The sequence below is a fragment of the Mobula birostris genome, chromosome 13, assembly GCF_030028105.1.
Source record: "Mobula birostris isolate sMobBir1 chromosome 13, sMobBir1.hap1, whole genome shotgun sequence".
Classification (NCBI taxonomy): domain Eukaryota; kingdom Metazoa; phylum Chordata; class Chondrichthyes; order Myliobatiformes; family Myliobatidae; genus Mobula; species Mobula birostris.
The window spans coordinates 48,246,867-48,254,097 of record NC_092382.1 but is presented as its reverse complement, the minus strand read 5'-3'; the positions used below and the strand labels follow the sequence as shown (position 1 = coordinate 48,254,097).

Genomic DNA, 7,231 nt, shown 5'->3' with positions numbered 1-7,231 from the left:
TGGCTTTGGGAGACGGTTGCCGGACCCACTGGGCCTGGGCTCGGGGCGGGAGCCCAGGGGTCGACGATGAGTGAAGGAGGTCAGCGAAAGGGAATCCGTGAGCTCCAACCTTTGTGCACTGGACATGTTTATGAGATTATTGGCGCCTTTTATTTGTTCTCCTTTTCTTTGGTTCTCTACTAACCCCATACTTAAGTATAAAATTTTAATCGTTTAACCGCACATTGTGGACTGAATGCTATTTCGGGGTACCGATGTTACATATGGTATAGTATAGGTGAAACAGGTTATGTTCTCAGGGCATGTTATTACATGAGCTGAAGGGCCTGTTCGTGTACTGTTCTGCTCTATTGTTTATAGTTTTGGCGGCTGCTCAGCGCATCATGGCAACCTACAACCACTCCATGGTCTCAGTCTAGACTTCCTGCCGCCTTGTTGGAGAAGCAATATAATCGACAAACTTACCCCAGACCTGTAGTCTTCTTCCGATTCCCCTGGGCAGAGGGAACATGCGCCTGATAACAGAAACCACCAGGTTCAAGGAACAGCTTCAGATTCTCTGTTTTCAGCCCGCTGACGGTAGTAAGCAACAGTAAAATTATAGTCGTGGAAATTGACTTGTACCATAGCAGAGAAATATGGGGCATATAACTGTAAGAATACCAGGCAGAGAAAGTCTATAACAACTGATCTACGCCACAGAATATAGCCGAATGTTCACTCTGATCAACTCACTAACGTGCCAAGAGCTTCATGGAACTCCAGAACAGAAACTCGCCATTGTACATGAAATGTAAATGCGGAACTACGCACGGTTCGCATGAAACATAGTTACTGAATGTTGAAACTGCAAAGGGCTTACTGCAGTCTGTCTATACACAATACATGCTGGGCAGGGTGTGAAAATCGTAAGAAATAATAGAAGAATAATGTAAAATTATGATCAAGGTACATTCGCTAGAGAACACAGGACCCCGCTCTTGACATCAGGTTGTATATTGTTTTAAGTTAAATCCCGGAGTCTGTATAGACCTTTTCATTCTGCACTCCTGACCGCGCAGTCTATCTCCTTGTACCCTTGCTCTTTATTATCCACCTGCTTTGCGTTCCTTCAGGGCTAAGGTACAAATCAGCGTGCCAACAGACAGACACAGCAGAAGACATTTACAGCACCTGTAAAATAGCTGTGACAATACAGTCATAGATTAAAAAAAAATAAACATAATGTAGCCCAAGTCCCTTCATCCCTGCAAATTTATGTCTGCAAGAACAGTGCTCAACAGTCCCAACATCATCCGCTCGTACAATAGCAGACGAACCGAATCACATTTGTTTCCAACCGAATGAGCACTGGGGGAGTGGGGAAGAAATACCGAGGTGATGGTCTGGATTCCAAACCAGCAACACTGTTTCGCGTTCTCAGCCTCTCTGCTTTCTCCCACACCGCCTTCGTTGCTATCAACTAATCCAAAAGAGATGATACGGACTATTGATTGGAATAAAAAATTCTCAAGAACAGGTGTGATTGATGGTTGTTTTATTTTCATTTTTTATCCGTGAGGAAGTCGGCTTTACACTTCACTAACAGACTCTTGAACTGGAAGTCCACGCAGAATGGGTTGTCTGGAGTACTGGCGGGGGAAAAAAGTGGAAATTGGAATGTATGTCACGAAGAATCCGATGGCCTTCAAGTACGTGCTCACACAGGTAAGTGTCACGTGTGCTGTTATCGGTCAGGAATGCTGCACCGACCTACATTGCCGACGAGTCGAGGAGCAAAATTCACCTGGAGGATTATATTCGACAATCGGTAGATAAGATTTAGGCAGTGCCGGAAGGGGAGATCAAATGCAAAGCTGTTACACTTCGCGTCAAGATGTTGCCTTTCCGGGGCACTGGGATGCTGGTGCGGTACTGAATATTTAGTATTGGAACTTTAATAACTTAAGGGGCTGTACATGAATACCTGTTCGACTTAGCGGAGATGTTTAGTCGCGTATTTTAGAGATTTCTGCAAAAATAACGTTTAACGTGCATGTTCCAAATCAATTTCGTCTCTCCCACTTACGGAATCTTCGAATCTGCTTTCCCGAAGCAATGGTCTCACGCCAGTTTGCCACGTCGATCCAAATACCCACCATTCGTTGCGAAATCCACTCTCACAGATCTCCTTTGAAATTATGTACTTTGATATTTAATGCATGTATGTAGTATCGTGTTCTGGCATAGTGAACAACACGGATTATTTTTCGTGATAAGGAACTCGGGGTGCTCTGTCGGTGTATAGAATGTCATCTTCCACGCGTACAGTCAACCCCGCGGAGGACATGGACCTGACAGTGATCTACTGCCCAGGCGTAGGTTCTATGTGGTGGAAGAGTCTAGAACTTTCTCTTACTGAAACCTCTTCGAAATACTGGTAAACGGATTTGATTTCTAACAAATTGGGTGCTGCTATTGCCCCGGAATCTTGTTCCGAGGATGACCTCTGAAACTCCATTGGTAGCGAGAGTGTTTCGAGTTTCTTTGTTTCAGAAGTGACAGAGCAGGATGGACCCAAAACTCTCCCTCAGGTGCCTACGTGTCTTTAGTAGAAAGAGAAGCCAAATCACAGTCGGTTTCCTCGTCCGTCTCCGACGCATCGGGAGTGAGGTGCAAGAAATCAATATCTCTTGTAAACTAAGGTTATTTCCTCTTGTTATCTTTACCTTTTATGCTGACAGCCCATATGAGCTTTGTACGCTCCGAAATTCATTTCTGAACGCGTCCCACTGACCAGAAAACATCCCGGCTCCAATAGACACTTGCTAAACGGTTTTTGATACCGTCAAAATTGAACTTTCCGCAATGAAAAATCTCAATGCATGGACTAGAACGATCTTTTTTTTTCCATATTTACTTTGAAATCAATGGCATTGTGATCACGAGTTACAAGGTGTTCGATAAATCAAATTTATTTCTCTTGCACAGTCTCTTTTATTTCATAATGGCAGATCAAGTATTGCACGCGTTCTCCTTGGGACGTCTGCACACTGATGAAGGGGAAGAGAATTTTTGAACACATTGGACTAACTCTAACCTATTTAGTCCTTTAAAAGTGTGGAAATAACAGTCAACGTGCGGAATGTCAGAAGCACCAACTCTAACAACCGTAATGCCCTAGCGACAGACAGCGATATATCCTCAAATTAGACCGTCTAAATACCACTGACTATTGGGCGGTCAGTAATCTATCCCCATTAACGTGATCATACCTTTCCTCTTTTTCAGTTTCATCAATAGAGCCTCAATAGTCGAATTCTGCATCTGTCGTGACGGAAGACAGCCGTGACATTTTCCCTGTCTATTAACGCTACTCATTCTCTTTTAGCCCATCCCGCTCTAACGCTTCTGAAACAAAGGAACTCCGAAATAGTGAACTGTCACACTAAACTCCACTGCAACCAAGTCTCTTTAACGGCAAAGTGCCATGATTCCAGGTTTTGATCCAAGCCCTGAGTTCATCGGCCTTTTCTCCGATATTTCTACCACTGAAGTATGCGCAGCTCAGAACATTAGTCGTACCTTGCTCAGCGATTGCATTCCTGACGTTGTCTGAGACCTTATCAACGTGTCTGCGCAATCTCCTCACCAGCTGTTCTGGCACCCTGGTTCCCATCCCCCGTGCAAATGTAGTTTAAATCTAATCATGCAGCACTCGCTAACCTTCCGGCAGGATATTAATGCACTTTCAGTTCACGCACGAAAAGTCTTTATCCATAGATCTTAACTTCCATGGAAGAGAGATCAGTGATCGTAAACTCGTGTGGCCTCCCCCCTACACCAAACCCTTAGCCACGTGTTAATATGTATCATGTTTCCATTTATCTCCTGATTAGGACGCGTCACGTGTCGCTGTCACAACCCCGAAGATCCTGCCCTCCACCTCAGCACCTAACTCTCTGAATTTCCATTGAGGAAATTCGTCACTCTTCTTACCGATGTCATTGGTCCTCAATAGACCACAGCTGTTGGCTGCTCACGGTCCTACTGAAGAATATTCAGGACTTGATCCAAGTTGTTTCGGACCTTGGTACCCGGGAGGCAACATAACATCCAGGAATCTGTTCTTCCCCTTCCCTTCTGAGGCATAGAACCAGACACAGTGCCAGAGATCCGACCTCTGTGGCTTTCCCCTGCTAGATCATCCAACCACAAACGGCAACCAGGTGTTGGTGAGGGTGATGGCCATAGGGATAGTCTGCACTGGCTCTCTAAACCCTTTCCCCTTCCTGACTGTCACCCAGTTTCCTGTGTCCTGCACCCTGACTGTATCTACCACTTTATATGTCCTAGTCCATCACGCCTGCGGCCCCCAGTGAACCGGGGTTCATCTAGATTCAACTCAAACACCTCATAGAATCTGCACCTTGCAGATTGTTACCAGCTGCAGCTCTGTGTACTTCTCGCAGCTGTTGTCATCAGGAACCATGGAAGTCTCCCCGCCTTTCCACATCCCGCGAAGAGCATTCCACTCCGGCGATGGCCGCCCCCTTGTCCCTGCCTTACTTTAATGTCTTCTGTGCATTTATCTCAGGATTAGCAAACCCGAGCGAAATACGTTCTCTTAAGCGTCTCATCTTTCAGAAAGGCCGCTGCTCTACAGTGCAAAACGCCCTGCTTCTGTCTCCTCTCCATCAGAGTAAACATTGACCTACAAGCCTGAACAACATTCTGACTGTAATAACTCACCCATGATAGAATGATGAACAGACACAGCGGACCGAATGGCCTTTCTGCACGATATTTTATGTTCTTGTGAACTTAATCGCAGCTTCGCTTTCTTCCACAGTCATCAGACTATTGAGCTTTATAGTTCAGTCACTAACATCCATCTGTAAAGCAGCGTTGCGAGATATAATTGAACTGTGTTCAGTTTCTGTTGACGTTGTCATGATCAACTCGCACTCAATGTTTTCAGATTCAATACGGTCTATTAACGTTTCCTCCCCGCTTCACTACATGTGAAAATAATGAGTCTTCCAAGCGTTCTCATTCATCCCAGCAAACCTCCTTCCCAAATTCTTGCTGAGACGCGTCTCACGAGTCTTCGATCTGTAATTATTTTGCTTCACTTCCCAAAGAAGCTGCCTAACCTGCGAAACTGTAACAAGCTCGCGTTCATTTCCGATTAGCAGGATGATATGTGTGTTTGTGCGTAAATAACTTTGCCTTCAAATCAGGCATTCATTCCGTTCCCAAACACAACAGCAGTCAGGGTGGCCGAGTGGTCTAAGGCGCCAGACTCAAGGTATGAAAATCCTTCCGACAAACGCGAGTGTTCTGGTCTCCAGCTGGGGTCGTGGGTTCGAATCCCACTCCTGACATCTTTTGTTGTTAAACATTCAATCCAGGTGATGTTATTTCTGCAACAGAACGTAAGATCTTAGTGTGGATTAGGAAAACGGTAGAATAGATTGTGGTTTTTGACACTGCTCATCACAGTACAACAGATCATCGTACACCGATTTTTGGGTGACCGATTTATTCAGAAACAATCCCATGGAGAAGTATCTTGGCCCGTAACGTCGACTGTGTATTCTTTTTGACAGATGCTGCCTGGTCTGCTGAGGTCCTAGGATACTCATCTAATCAATATAGAATAGTGTTTAAAGTGAAATCATTGGCTGTCGGAATATTCAATGGATGGGGACGTGAGTGTAAACTGTTCTTGCACCTGTCAGTGCGAGTCCTGATGCTCTTTTTACCTTCTACCTAATGGCAGCAGCGTAAAAAGAAAATGTCCTGGTTGGTGAGGACCTCTGGCGGTGGATGCAGTTTTCCGATGACAGCGTTATGCAGATGTGCTGAATGTTTTGTAGTGCTTTACCCGTGACGGACTGGGCCGAATCCACTAACCTTTTGAAGATTTTCCTTCAAAGGTAATGTTATTTCCGTGCCAAGTCCTGATGCAGGCAGACAATCCACTCTCAACTACACATCTCTACACGTTCATCTAGGTTTTTGAGGCCATGGTGAATCCCTGAAGTCTCCTGATAAAGTAGAGGATATACTAATACCTACCAATTTAAAATTACTTCCTCCAATGAGAAATGGCTCATGGACCTGTGGTTTTCCCTCTCCTCAAGACCACAATCTGTCCTTGGTCTTGCCAACATTGAGTGATAGGGTGTTGTCACGTCTTCTTTAAAACTTCCCCTCTTAGTTGAAATGTATGCTCTATGATATAAGGCATATCAGCTCTGGGATGGAGACAGCTTCTGTGTGCTCTACCTTTATCTATGCCTCCCAAAATCTAAGAGACTTCTATCAGATTCCCCTTCAGCCTCGCTGCTCCAGAGGAAAAAAAAACACAAGATGGTTGAAGCTCTCGTTATTGCAAAACCAAACCGTCTAATTCAGGAATCATCTTGTTAAATCTTTTCTGCACACTCTCCAAAGCCTCGTCATCCTTTCTATGACAGATGACCTAAACTGTGTGCATTACCAGTTCCAGCGCGCTGTGCTGCTGTGAGCTTTAAATTCTCACATGCTGGAAAACCTGAGACAAGGCATCACTCCATTTTCATTTCAAATCCCACCATATAGTGAGTGTTTGTATGTATGCTCTCTCACCAATGTAGTCGTTCACTCTATTATGAAACACAGCTGCTCATGTGGGTTTGAAGAGAGTTGTCAGGGTGGCCGAGTGGTCTAAGGCGCCAGACTTAAGCCGAGAAAGTCGTTTCATAATAGACGCGAGTGTTCTGGTCTCCACCTGGAGACGTGGGTTCGAATCCCACTCCTGACAACTGTTGTCTTCTACAATTGGTGTTTTAATAATGCAATCACTAATTTTATTGCAGCGATCAAAGCATGGGTTGGGAGGATGAGAAAGACGCAAGAAAGATAAAGGTTTTGTTTTAGTCACAGCAGACAGCAGTACAATGGGTCACATTACATCGGATTTAGGCTGCCGAGTTTGAAGAGAAAGAGGATTCGGTGAAGAGTGTCTGTGTCACCGTCTCAGCCATGGCTATTTGTTGGACAGAATGACATCGGTTCCATTCAGACACGTTGTTGGTCGCTATAATGAAAAGGCATTTTACATCGTCGTTCTTAAGCATACCTGTACATCTGCCGCGGAGCTCAGTGTCGTGCGTTTAACGCCACTCTGCACTTGGGAATATCGGATTGATCATTCTGGACTGGATTATATTCCCTTTCTGTGGTTTAATAGGACACACTTTTT

The 7,231-nt window shown here is 44.8% G+C and overlaps 2 non-coding genes across 2 annotated transcripts; both read left to right on the top strand.

The window, feature by feature from the left end:
- Window positions 1–5,252: 5,252 nt before the first annotated feature.
- Window positions 5,253–5,366, top strand: trnal-caa (transfer RNA leucine (anticodon CAA)). The gene is made up of 2 exons: window positions 5,253–5,290; window positions 5,321–5,366. It is a non-coding gene; the product is annotated as a tRNA-Leu (tRNA).
- Window positions 5,367–6,674: 1,308 nt separating this feature from the next.
- trnal-uaa (transfer RNA leucine (anticodon UAA)) lies at window positions 6,675–6,790 on the top strand. The gene is made up of 2 exons: window positions 6,675–6,712; window positions 6,745–6,790. It is a non-coding gene; the product is annotated as a tRNA-Leu (tRNA).
- The last annotated feature ends 441 nt before the right edge of the window (window positions 6,791–7,231 follow it).